Source organism: Phalacrocorax aristotelis, chromosome 4 (genome assembly GCF_949628215.1).
Source record: "Phalacrocorax aristotelis chromosome 4, bGulAri2.1, whole genome shotgun sequence".
In the NCBI taxonomy this organism is placed as follows: domain Eukaryota; kingdom Metazoa; phylum Chordata; class Aves; order Suliformes; family Phalacrocoracidae; genus Phalacrocorax; species Phalacrocorax aristotelis.
The window spans coordinates 921092-934462 of record NC_134279.1 but is presented as its reverse complement, the minus strand read 5'-3'; the positions used below and the strand labels follow the sequence as shown (position 1 = coordinate 934462).

Genomic DNA, 13371 nt, shown 5'->3' with positions numbered 1-13371 from the left:
AGTTTTCCTACTCTTTACTTTGTTTGTGGTGAGTTTGCTCATGGGACATCATGTCTGTGACTTGACTCTCTTCTCCTGCAAGGTATCTGTGTAACCTCTTCTTGTATGTAGATCTAAGCTTGTGCAATGCCTTCAGACTGCATTGTAGCACTGATGCCTAGTGCAGTTGGTTCTGAACTAGTATGTTTGCTGGCCTGTATTTTGGTTATATTTCTAACTGAAAATTGCTCCATTAAAACCTTAAGTTGTGTAAGCAAGGGTATCTCATTACTATAACCCTAAGGATCCTGTGTTCATTTTAGGGGCAAATCTAATTAGGGCTACCAGTTTCATTACTGATGGTAGCTGCTACCTGCTATCCCTTTAGCAGAACCTGCAGAAGGCATCTGGGTTTGTTCCTGAACTGAGGAGATTTTGTTTAACTGACTGGTGCTGAGTGCTTGGGAGCTGCTGGACTTGGCACTAAAGCAGCTGAAGGTTGTTTGTGTCTAGCGTTCTGTTCTTCGTGAAGGGATGAGGAAGGTGGCCTTCAGCAGAGGTAATAAAAAACCGTAATGAATAGAAAACCCTAGAGAACATAAGTACTAACACAGATATTGGCTCAGGCTTTACTATGGCCCTGATTTAGACAGTCAATCTATTGGAAGGAGCATTGCACCAAGAGATTAGTGAGGTGACACCCAAGCCACGGGGTGACTTGTGTCTCAGAGCAGGGAGGTTGTTAATGCTGATAAATGATTATGGCATGCTGTTTTCTCCAGTACTCCAGGTAGGGCTTGTGCTGTAACTTATCTCCGGCATAGGGAGAGCTAGACTGTACTTAACAAGGTAGAGATTTCCCTGAAGGACTTATGTAAATAGGGAGCAAATGACTTGTACTTCAAAGTAACAGTGCTGCAGGGACAGAGTTAAAGGAGCACAGAGAGGCAATCGGGGAGTTAGTAACACCTTTGATGTGTCCTTATCTTATCAGGATATGCAGATATAAGGCCTCTGTAGAGGCTGGCCAAGTGCAAGTTGTTGGTTGTGTAAAGACTGAGTTGCTGGGCCTTGCTTCCTTAAAGTGAGCAAGTCCTGGAGGACTTTAATCCTAGAGCATTAGAAAAATACTATGACCTTGCAAACTATGAACTGTAACTCTCCCCCATAAAGCAGCAGATGTAAGAAGATGGGGCAAAGGCCTGGGCTGGGATACATGCAGCATGTTGCACCCTTAGGGATATTTCAAGTCCTCCTGGCTTCTGAGGTTTGAGGTCACCATCCCCAAATTCAGATGGGCACTATTTGTAAACAAGATCACAATCTACTTCCTTCAGTTATTACACAAGAGCCAGCTCTGGCTGCCTGCCAGCCAAGAGCCTGGCTTATACTATGCTGGAATAGAGCAAACCACTTTAATTTTCAGTAAAGGGAGACTGGGCTTCTGGCTTCGTGAAGCACTTGCCCTTGAATCTGTTTGCTTGTTTCAGCCCTCCAGAGGAGAAGTGGTTAATGGGGGGATAATCACTGGAAGGCTTGAAGGCTTTACTGTTTTTTCTTTTTTTGTTGTTCTACATTTTGTGCTTAGCAGCTGAACCAAGAAGGTTCTGTCTACCTTTGTAGTTTTGTGATGCTGCCACCCTTAACATGTTAGAGGCTATATCCATGCTGCTCCTGGGGATGGCTCTTTTACTGGAAGACAAAATGGGTCTTGGAGCAGCATCACTTGTAGACATGTGTTACGGTGCTCTTCCTTAAGTATCCTAAGATTGCGGTGGATTCTTTCGATGATGTCAGGGAGAGAACATTACCTCTGAGAAAACAGGTCTCCTGTTCTTTGGCTTGTTAAATCCTTTGCAGTGCTTCTGATATGCAAGTGACACTAGGCATGCTGTGCACTGATGACAAGTGTCTGCTTGGATGCACTGGGCATGTGCAAAGGTCTGTTGCAAGGCTGAGCCTCTGTGTGTGTACAGCAGTTTGCAGAGGTCAAGCAGTCTGCCCAGCACTAGTGCTCTGACCAGAGAATCTGCAAATCTGATCCAAAATGTAGTGGGAAGTGATAGGGGCCACTGGCTCTTGCCTTCCTCTGTGCTAGGGTCTCTTCACAGCAGCAATTTCTTGTCTTTTTTTTTAATTTTCATTGCTACGGGCTCTGGATGAGCAGACTCTTCAGTAGCTAAGCTCAGCAGGCATTGCTTTATACCAGAATGGAAGTGATATTTTTTCAGGGACTGTCTCATTAGGTTTGTTAAAGGTCTGTTGTTTCTTCATGTATGGATGATCAATATTCTAGTGTCAAACTTGCACTATAATATCAAAAATTACTTTGGGAGTGACAATCAACCAAGAAAGGCAAGTATCTTACTAGTTCTCTATTGAATTATTTTCTGAAGGAATATCAGTGGGATCTTGCCTTCATGACCAAGGAAAGGTAATGTGTTGTTGAAATGAGTATTACTCAACTCACATAATCAAGGCAAATTCTCAGAGAAATACGTAAAGTCGTCCTTTTCCCTTCAAAAAGGGAAAAGGCCACAGAAAGGTGCCTCATCTAGGTTAAGACATTATCCAGGAAGAGACATGGCATACATCTGAAGCTACCATCTGGGCAGGTGACTCTGAGCATAGGGATTGTGTGCTTCATTGCCATAGTTGTATAACTAAGACAAATAACATTCAGGACGTGGCAGCCTAATATGGGAGGTGCCATCATTTTCCCTCAGACCTCCTACTTGAGCAAAAAAGGATGTTTGAAAAGAGAATGTCCTGGTTATCTATGTTCTTTGAGATGAGCTTATCTTTTCAAGTGCCCTCCAAAGATAGCCCAAGTGACTCTTGAAACAATTGTGTGATTGACTCTTGAGCATACAGTGCTTTCTCTAGCTGCCTTGACCTTTGACAGCTGAACTGGACTGGCAGCTATCAGTTCTCTTGGGCATTGTGTTCTGGGCTAATCACTAAGCACAAGCAGCCAAGGTTATTTGGATAATCAAGAGCAGAGGGAAAGGCTGGATACCTGCTGCAGTGCAAGGTACAGAATCTCTGCCTCAGAACCTCTAATTAAAAAGCTTCTAATATTTGACAGCCCAGGCTATGAAAGAGCTTCCATAGTTTACTTTTCCCCTTTCATTTGTAAGGGGAAAGACCTTCCCTTCCAGTTTGCTGAAGCAGTGAGTCCAGTACTGTATGAATTAGTGGCAAGGTGCTCGAGTGGTTAACAGTCTTGTTTTCCCATCTGCATGGGAAAATGACTGTTCCTCTGAAGCTATTACTCTGTGCAATAGGCTGCTGTCCTTCCTGACTCTCTGCATCTGGCAGTAACTTCCTCCCTTCAGATAAAGTGAAGTTTAACTATAGAATTCTTAGTAACTGGGGGAGCAAGCGAGAGGGGCAGTCATGAGACCTGCTGGTACGAGCTAACCTCACAAAACTGAAGCTCAGCATGCCTTCCTTCACCAGTGCCCACAAGGAAAATGTCTGGGTCACCCAGCTCTGAGTTCTTGCACACAAGGTTGTCATGCTAAAAAGTTTAAAGCAGCATGTTAAATGCAACACAGTAGAACTGTTAACACTGCTGTCTCAGACTTGGTTTGTTTACTGATGGTGGGGTTAATAAAGGAAGAATGTTGGGCCTCATGTTCTGCTTCTTATATTTGGATTTTGTGATGTGTTCTATAGTCCTTAAAATGCATTGCTTGAACCACATATGTAAGCACAAATTATATGGATGTGAACTGTGCACCTAGCTTCTAGTCCTACTGTTTGGTCAGGAGTCAAAGGTCAGGGTTCTGGATGATGTTACAAGTTCAGCTTAAAATTATGCTTTGTGTTTTTGGCTATTTGGAGGCATTTCAGCACTAGGTAAAGAACAGGAGGGAAAAAACTGAAAAAGTAAACAGTTTCAAAATGCTCTATAGCACAGATAAGATTAGGTGGAAAATTAGAGTTGCTTTGCTCTGGTAGTGGCACGGGCTGTCTGAACCCTCAGGACTCTGGATCTGCCTTTGGTCACCCAGATAGCTGGAACTGATTGCCGTACCGTTGTGCTTAGGTCTCCACCTCCCATATAGAAGAAAGAAATAATTGTCTCTAGTCATGTTCCATGTCCTCACACTTTCCCCAATACTCTTGTTTTTGGCTGCTATTACAGGGCCCAAGTCCCATGGTGGGCAACAGGAAGAAGAGTGTTGCTTAGTGTACTTTGGATCACAGTTGCGGTTTGCCTGGGTGAACTCTGTCCTTGCTGCAGTCCCATTATCTACAGATGCTAGTGGCAGCTGATGGTTGAATTCAGAGCCCTCAAAGGAGAATACACTGTCATTCATAGGAAGGATGCCCAAGGTGGAGAAAGGGCTGTGACAACACCTTCTTGACAGAACAGTGAGGCTAACAGGCATCTGTTTGGATGGACTTCACGTGATACCGATGTCTTGAGGAACAAGGAATTTATTTGGTTCTGTATTCCTAGGACCATTGGATTCTCTTTGCAGATCTATAACAGATCGTATGTCACTTAACACGGGTCTGATTCTGCCACTTCTTCTCTGTGAAGGCTAGCAGCTCCTTGAGACAGGTGTTTCTTCTGCTGTGATACAGCCTTAATGTCATTCTGAAGAAGCAAGTTGTCTTAAAAGAAGTAATGTCATTTATTCGATGTAAAGAGGTTCTAAGACAAACACTCAGTGGCATTCTGGTATTACTTCTCTGTGTGTGTTCTAATTGAAAATGAGTGGCTTTGTTCTGGCGATAGAACGCTTGTACTCATTTTCTGAGACTGGCGTTAAGAGTTTGTGCGTGGCATTTTGTGTTGTACAGTGGATGATCAGTACCTGCTGCAGCCGGTGCTATAGAAGGCAAAAAAATAATTACATAGTAAATAGCTCTGAGGTTCCTGTGGCTGTGCTCCAACACTCTCAAATGTCCTTTGTTCTCCAGTGTCTGACAAGCTGAGAACACTTCAGTGGGGTCTATGGAATGGTCTCTCTCTTGACTGCTCCTGATGTTAACAAACATGAAGAACCTTAACATCTTAGAGATGCCTGTCAAGTGTCAGTTCACCTTTCAAGCCATGCTTCAGAAGGATGTCATCCCTGCTGGCAGTCGAGGTAGGGACTTTGGTTAGGTCAGTGTCAACTGAAAGTGTGAAGGAAGCCAATGGGCAGCTTTTACTTTTTGTTTTTGTCCCTGCATAAGCTGGATTGGTAAGTTACTGAAAAGGGAAGGGGAGGAGGTAAGTAATGAAAACAGCTCTAACCAGCTGGAACTAGATCTCTCCTAGCTGGACAGTTACAATTTGTCAGACAGAAACAATGCCTAACTGTTTGCCTTGCGAGTAAACATGACTGGAACAAAGCCTCAGCTGTGTGTGTGTGTGCTTGTGAACCTCCTTGCACTTACTTTACTGGCTGTCCATGTGCTGGTCAGTGTGTGGCTTGTATCTTTAATCAATGACAAAAGGAGAGGGATGGGCAGGCAGTGACAGGCAAACATAACCCTTCCATGCACTGGAAGACCTGCAGGTTGTCTGTGCTGAGGCTATGGTATGGCTCTGGTGGGTCTGAGAGACTTCAGTATGTAGCTCCACATATTAGAAAGAGTGGAGCTGGCAAACAACTTCAGATGAGTTGGGACCAGCTACAATAACCTCATAGAGCTCTACCAACAAAACAGCTATCCTAGTGAGGCTTATGAGCATAGCTAATTGGGTTACTAATGCAGTCATGAGGACTGGGTGGTGAGAGAGGGTGTGATTAGCAGCTTGGTGCTACCCATGCTCCTTCATTCTACATGCACTGCAGCACTGTTCTGCTGCCCACTGTCTCGTCTAGCATGTTGGGCAGTTACTTTGCTGCCTGAGTAGTCTGAAATTCCCCTTTGATTTTGCATAAGGGAACATCGAGAGCATTTATCTTCAGCTAGTAAGGCACAGAGCCGAGGTTGCTGATAGAAAACCCATTCCTGTGCCTCATCGCTCTTGGCTCACAACACAGCTACTCTGTTCTGATTGTGAAAGCTGGAAGCAGTGAGGTTGATGCTGTATTTTCCAATGTCGGTTTCAACTGTGGAGTCTAAAAACAGTAACAATGTGTAAGTCGTTTGCCACTGCTCCTAGCCATGGGAGGGAAGAACGAGGGGAATGTGTCCCATGGTGCCAGAGTGAATTGAAAACAGAGCAGTGAAATTCTGGTTAAATGAAATAAATCAGTGTAATTAGCTTGTACACTTAATTAAAACTATTTTCTTTGTATTGGTTTGTCCAGGTTGAGTGACATGAAGGGGGAAGAGCTGGTGAGTGTCTAGGAGCATCTGGAAAACTATGACGCAAGGGGGGGGAAAGAGTTGGTCAGGGAGTAGTGAAGTGTAGGACAGGGAGCAGGGATGCTGGAATGAGAAAAAGAACTATTGGGGGTGATGGAGACTGGATGCTCAATTTAGTTTAATCGCAGACAATGAGGGGCTTCTCTTCCAGGGGAAGACCAGATGACTTGATCCCTCAATCTGGACACAGCACTGAGAATAACATGTAAAGGAATTGCCCTCCCCATATGTGCAGGGACAGGCTGTGTGGTTAAGTCCCTGCAAACGGAGCATTAAAATCCTCGCTCATTCTCTGTGTGCTTTCCAAGATCCTGGAGAAAGCTGAAGCACTCTGTTCTCTAGTCATGCCTCAGCTGCACTATTTTCTTAGAGCCTTTCAGTGCTGAGGTATCTGCTACAACAGTGGTCTCCTCCTCAGCTGCCACCTTTCAGTTTGTTTGGACCATGGAAGATGATGCCAAGTGGCAGCATAAAACTGATCTTTGGCTCACCGTACTTGGCACACCAACCCTGGAACTGATTAGCCTTTAACTTCACTTATCTGCTTAACAGCCCAGCTTTCAGAAGTAAAAGATGGGCACTGGCGCCAGCAGACTTGGGAAGGTGACACTGTATTGGCTCATACTGAGCCTATATCCAACAAGTTTCCTTTAGGGGTATAAGAAAAGCACTTCATGAAGGCTGAAGAATGAATGGCGTATTTTGTGTTGTGCATGGGACTAAGCTTGCCAATATCCAAAGGCAAGTGAGGTTTTTGAAGCTCTATGTGATGAAACAAAAGCCTAGGAGCGTTTAAATAACCAAGGGTATGCTTTAATGGATTATAAAAAGTTCCCAGCACAAATGAGGCCCACGTAGCTTGTTGCATTAACCAGGCGCCCAGGCTTGAAGTCTCAGACTTCAGGAGATGCAGACACAGTGCTCAGGCAGCGAACGAGTAATCTTTGATCCGTCTGACACAGGTCCTTCACAGTGTACTTCACTAATTTCCCTTTAGGTCAGCCCGATCCTTTAAGGTACTCACATCCCTTTTCCAGCCTGTATGTTGCGAGTCTGCAGTTGTGCGGTTTGGGAATTTTGTTCGGTTGATCATTGTAGAAAAAGCAATAACCTTTTGAAAAATTACAAAATAAGAGGTAATTGTGTCAGAACTGAGAAACAGGGCATTGCCAGGCGCTTGTCATTGAGGGGAGAAAGAGCAGGACAAGGAGGGGGGGGACACAGAGAGCGAGCACAATGGCGGTTAGTGGCGAGTCCTCGTGTGGAGCAAGGCTGTCTCCTGGCAACGTGTGGCAATCAGTGGATTGAGCAAAAGGAGCCTGAATGAGGCACCAGGCTCCATGCTCCATTTCAAGTATTTTGGAGAAATTTGCTGTTCACTTATTGCAGACCTGCCTAGTTTATTAATAACGCTTCCTTCTGATGTAATACTCGCTGCTACAGAAGCTCTGACAAGAATTGTATGTAGGACACAGACCTGGCTCTGGAAGAGTTGGGCAGTGCTTTTGCTTGGCCCTCTTCTGGTCTTGTTCCTTGGCCGTAACGTTTTGTTGCCAAGCATTTGGTTGCCATGCCAACTTTTCAGCATTAAATCATAATCTAAGCACATCAGGAGGCCAAAAACCTTTTCAGGCCTAGCTCCTGTTCTCTCCCTGTTGATCATAGAACTGGTTGTGTGAGCAGGATTGGCTGGATGCTTAGATGGCTTGTCAGCAATACCCCACATGAAAACTCACCAGCAGGGAAATGACAGTTCCCTTTGGAAATGGGTGCAGAAGTTAATGGGAGTTATGCCTGGAAGATTTCTGGCTTCCCACCTCTGCCACCTGTCTGAAATCAAGCCCTCTGTCATTCAGCCTGCAGTGCTGCACTGACGTGAGCTGCTGTACAGTGCCAGGGGAGTACTTGCTCAAAGCATGTTTGGGTGCTGGTGAGCTAGGAAAGGCTTTCATTTTCCAGTATCGCCGTGGTCATTAATGCGTGTTTAGCATTAAGCTACTGCATAGATCTTCACACAGTAAGACTGTTTCTGGACTGTTGAAGACATGCTTCAGGTTGTGAGGATCAAAACAAGAAATAATCTGTTGATAATGATGTGTATTAGATCATTGGAATGCTGAAATATGTTGAGAGCACAGTTCACCTATATTTTCCTTCCATAATGGGGCAATGAAGAGGCACATAGTTAATAACGCCGAAATGGCTCAAAGTGAAGAATCTGCTTGGGAGTGAAAGAAATGACAGGATGGTTAAACCCATGAGCTCTGTTTTAGTCAGACAGGATCTCATGTAATATGTATTGTGTGAAGGTAACTGAACATATATCTTAATATAACTCTGAGCTTGAAAGAATGGGCAGCTGAATAAATGAGGGCTAAACCAGTGAGTGGAATCAGAGCAGTTCTGATGAAAAAGCACTTGGTTAAAAGTAAGGCTGTGTTTTGCAGAGAAGAGATGTGACCCCAGCTTTCCCTCCCAACCTCTTAAACCGCTTTGCAGCAGAAATATTTTTGTTTATGCCTTAATGAAACTGAATACCTGCAGCTTGGAAATGATCAGTTGCGTCACAACACAGGTCAAAAAACAGGAAAGGCTTTTTAGACAAAATTTGTCAGAAGAAACAATTTGACTAGCCCTGTCCTAAGCCTTAGTATTTCTACCGGGGGTGTCAGGCATCCCTGGGAAGCACTGCATAAAAAGTTTGTCCTTTTTAAATACTTCAAAGCTCTCCCTTAATTTTGGTGGGACGTTTTTGCATTCCTAAAGTGAATGGAAGATTTAGCTTTGCCTCCCTCTGGTATCACAAGATAGGTTTGAAGATCATCGCAACAATACAATTGCATTAGGTTTTAAATTTTGCCGTAGAGATTCCCATTAGTCAAAAATTACTTGGGCTGTCTTTTACATGCAGCATAGGGTGAAAGAAAAGCAGCTCTGCTTCCTCTTTGCCTGCTTACTGTTATGTTGTTCAATAATGATCAACACGATCTCCATGTCAATCTGGCCTAGATTTTATCTGATTTTCCACTTAAATTACTTAGCTAAAACTGCATTTGGAACTAAAGACAGTAATGTCTGTGCAAGAAAGAGCAACTCCTGTCTTGGCATTCAAGACTTTATTCTCTGTTGCAAGGGAGATGAGCTGAGGGTAGCTGAGGGAGTCTGCTAATGCTGTTGAAACAAACAGGAAAAGGTGATGCAGTGTGTAAGTCAGTGAAAGATTGAGGGGAAAACTGGAAAACTGTGTCCCATAGATCAGAGGTCCTGAGTAAGTTTTTCTGTGCTGAGTTTTTTTATTGTTTGACATTCAGAGAGCATGTTTCTTGCAGTCCAGTCAATGGTATTAGTTTCTCGCTTAAGGATTATGTACCACAAGCCTGACCTTCCACTAGACCTTGTGCTGTAATTTCCACCAGCTCAAAGAGGGGGCACAAAGCACTTGGGCTGCTTTGTGCTCCTCTGGTGTTACAGTAAAGCCAAATGACTTCCACGGCACAATTAAGTATGGTGGAAAGCAATGGAGAATCTGGCGCTTCTGCTGCAGAGAATAATGATCTTTTCACTTGCTCTCTTGTCTGAAATGTCATCTTATATGTAAATTGAGAAAGAGAGAAAGAAAAGGACTGATGAATATGTAGGACAGAAGGGTTAAGTGAGTGCGTGTGAGATGTTACCACTCTAGTGCAGATGAATTTTCATGTTTCTCTGCGCTGGTACAAATGACTACACAAAGAATAAGATATACAAGCAGGGGACAAACCTGTTAAATACAGATACTCATGGAAGCCTAATATTCAAGATGAAATGCAAGATGATAACTTTTGGACCTGGCCTGCTGCCTTGGGTCAATGAATTCACGCCATGTTTACAATGAACACCGTACTTCACTTGCTCTCACTCTCCAATTCTGTTAAAGAAGATGCTAGCAACTGCTTGCATTGAAATACTGAACTGTACTGCAGGCATCAAGTGAAAGGGAGCCTAAGACTGCATCCCTTCTACACAGCACCTTTTATCTAAAGTATCAGTAAAAGAAAGGGCTCTGTTTGTCCCTAAGAAGGAAATAATCACGAATCATGCAAAAGGCAAGATCCTCTAAAGGACACTATTCCCATTCTGGTATATGACACTGGGTGAGTTTTTTCTTAAAAAACAAATAACTGTGGCAGTTTACAGGAGCTCTGGTTGTGAACAAAGACCCATTGCACTGGCTGCTGTACCAACACAGAATAAAGACAGTGCTTTGAGTGTCCAAATTGTTTTTGAAGCTAAAAATACCTATTCAGAGGTTCCAAAGATGCTCCCACTTAAAAGTACATGTTCTTAGAGAAAGTACTAATTATGTGGTGGATGTTAACTGTAAAGGCACATGTTGGGAAGCTCTGATTTCATGCTCTCTAGATAAGTATGGTTCAGTAGCTTGGACATGGTTTGTTCCTTTCAAAAACAGAAACAATCTAGTGAAGCATAAGGAGTAAAAGGATTTGATAGTTTGATCATAACTGCAAGTGAAAGCTTGCATGCTAGTTGTACGTATATTTTTATCTCACTCAGCTTTCATCTATGATGTACAAAGGGTCCCAAGCAAAATCACCATTTCTGTTTGACTCTATTCTGCTTGTACTCTTATATGGTTAATCTTGACATATTTCAATGGATAGGGAATTATTAATGTATTGGATATACTTTAATGAAGTACACTGAGTTTTCTATTACACGAATTAAGGGTGACTTTGACTTAAAATGCTTTAAGTCATAATTGCCAGCATATCATTGTGTAGTCCTCCAGTGCTTGGTTCTTTTCTTATAGAGTAACCTTCTGTGTTAATACACTGATAGGAAAAATCATAGTTACCTTATTAAAAAGAACAAGGCAAAAATATTCAGAACTGTGGCTGACGCTTACCTTCAGGGCTCAGAAATCAGAAGAGTACTAGAGGGGGAAACCTCCTCAATTTCTATTTATGTTGTTTGACTGATATCTTCGATGACTGCACTCTGAAAGGCTGATACTGGCAGTACATGAATGTGAGCCCCTAGAAGACACTTCCTGGACTTTTGCCACAGCTTTTGGCATAAGAGTCAGGTCTTGGCAATGGCTGACTCTTCAGGACAAAATTTCCTACTTGACTTTGTTAATCACTCTTCAGCTGTTGTGCAACATAATACTGTACTGAAAATACAGTGAGAAATCAGAGGAAATACCTGTAACATGGCATGGAGTAACTGCTGTCTGGACTGGTCCGTGTACACTGGAGATCACGTATCACAGCTTACCTGCATTCTTCATTTTTGTGGCCTACAGGAGATGGCTTGTGCAGTCCCTAAAGCCAGAGAGCAGTCTGGGTTAGTCAACCCTGATTTGCTTCAGGGGACCATTTATACGCGATGTGCTAGGCAAATATGCAGTAGCCAGTTGTGATTCTGTACAGCTCCAGGTCTACAGCAGCACAAGGGAAATGCACAGTCACGCAGTTTCGTGACTGCTCAGAGGCATGGCTGGCAGTGTGAGGGTCTCCTCACCTGCAGACCGGTGTCCTGTCTCCTACTCAGGGCTACTTCCTTGAGTCAGGCTTCCCATAAGCTTAAACAGAAACGCTGCAATGAAGAGAGGGAGGTGTGGGGGTTTTCTTACTGTATAAAAAGAAATGTCACCCAGCAAAAATTCTATCAGAGGAAAAAAGGAAGTGAGAAGGAGATTGCCTTTATGCAGCAGCTCTGTTCTGTTTTGCAAAGATGTTGGCATGATTACAGAAGTGTAAGGAGGATCAAAGAGGCAGTCTTGCAGATGACAGCAGCTCTTGCCAAATCCTACTTCTTTATAGCCTTTGCTTCAGGGATCTCTGACAGCAGTGCTAAAGCTCTCTACTTATCAGGTGGTATGTTAAAGGAAAACTTGTCTTGCAGGCTTCACTCTGTAAATGCAAGTGCTTTTTTTTTTTTTTGCCTGTGGAGCGTGGTGTCTGCCTTAAAGCTTATGTGCTTTTATACACCTGACTACAGGGACAACTTCGATAAATTTTCCTGGAGGGTTAGGGCTCCTGGGCACGGGACCTTCAGGAGAAACTGGATGACAAGCAAGAGGCTACAGGAGGCAGAACTATCCTGTAGGACTGGGCTGTTTGAATGGCTGGTCATTGGTAATCCATCACTAAAGGTAGCTTCAAGACAAACTCCCATATCTTGTGGGGGCCAAGCCAGGCAAACTACCACAAGCTTTAGCTAGAAGAAGTTATAATCCTTGGTGTGTAAATTGAAGTGTGAACAGAAATGCCATGTCAGTAAGGAATCATGGCTAACCTGGATGTCATTTAGTATCTTTGTGGGTGGAGGAGGTGACAGCAGCTGATTAGCCCATCCTGAAATGGGTGGGAAGGCCTTAATCAGACAGACCCTAGGAGTTAGCAGCAGTGCTGTACCTTACATCACTAAGAGGTGGTCCACTACCAGTTGGAGGGAGGGGCTTTTGGCTGCAGTGTCATCTCTTATGAAACAGTTGAGCTACATGGAGATGGGTTCACTTTAGTTTTGTCACGCAGCATGGATGAAAAAGGACTGTCTCTATCTGGGTACGAAGTGCTCCCTGTATGTGAAGCTCTAGAAGGCTTTTTTGGAAAGCAGCTGTTGGAAATGTGAGCCCATTTCATTCATATGTGCTACTCACTGTCTTTGTAGCAGCTGTCTGTAAAGGTGTAAGCAGGCACCAGGCACAGCCTGACCACAGAACACTCAAGAGGGGCAACTTCCAGGGCAGGAACAGAAACATTGAAAACCACCAACGGATTCTCAGTGATAGTTACTTATCAAAGAGGAAGCATCTTTGGGCATGGCTCTGTCAGCCAAGCCAGGAAGCAAGTCTGGTTTTCTGCCCTTGCAAAATGCTGTGTGGGGCTTGACCTGATCGATTTGCGTGGGAGTGGGAGGACAGCAAGGAGATCTGGTAGTGTTGCTGGTCTAGGTTGTAGCTGAGGCACATGATGTGGAGTAGGTTACATCTTTATTATGTAAACCACATCAGTGGACAGATACCAATGGTAAGGCACACAAGGCTTTATTCCAGTCTGATGCAGA

At 43.8% G+C, this 13371-nt stretch overlaps 1 long non-coding RNA gene across 1 annotated transcript in view; it reads right to left on the bottom strand.

Moving 5' to 3' along the window:
• Nucleotides 1-7204: 7204 nt before the first annotated feature.
• Nucleotides 7205-13371, bottom strand: part of LOC142056891 (uncharacterized) — a 33973-nt gene continuing 27806 nt past the window's right edge. The window contains exon 3 of the long non-coding RNA XR_012660455.1: nucleotides 7205-7411. This is a non-coding gene — a long non-coding RNA (uncharacterized LOC142056891). The remainder of the gene's footprint in view (nucleotides 7412-13371) is intronic.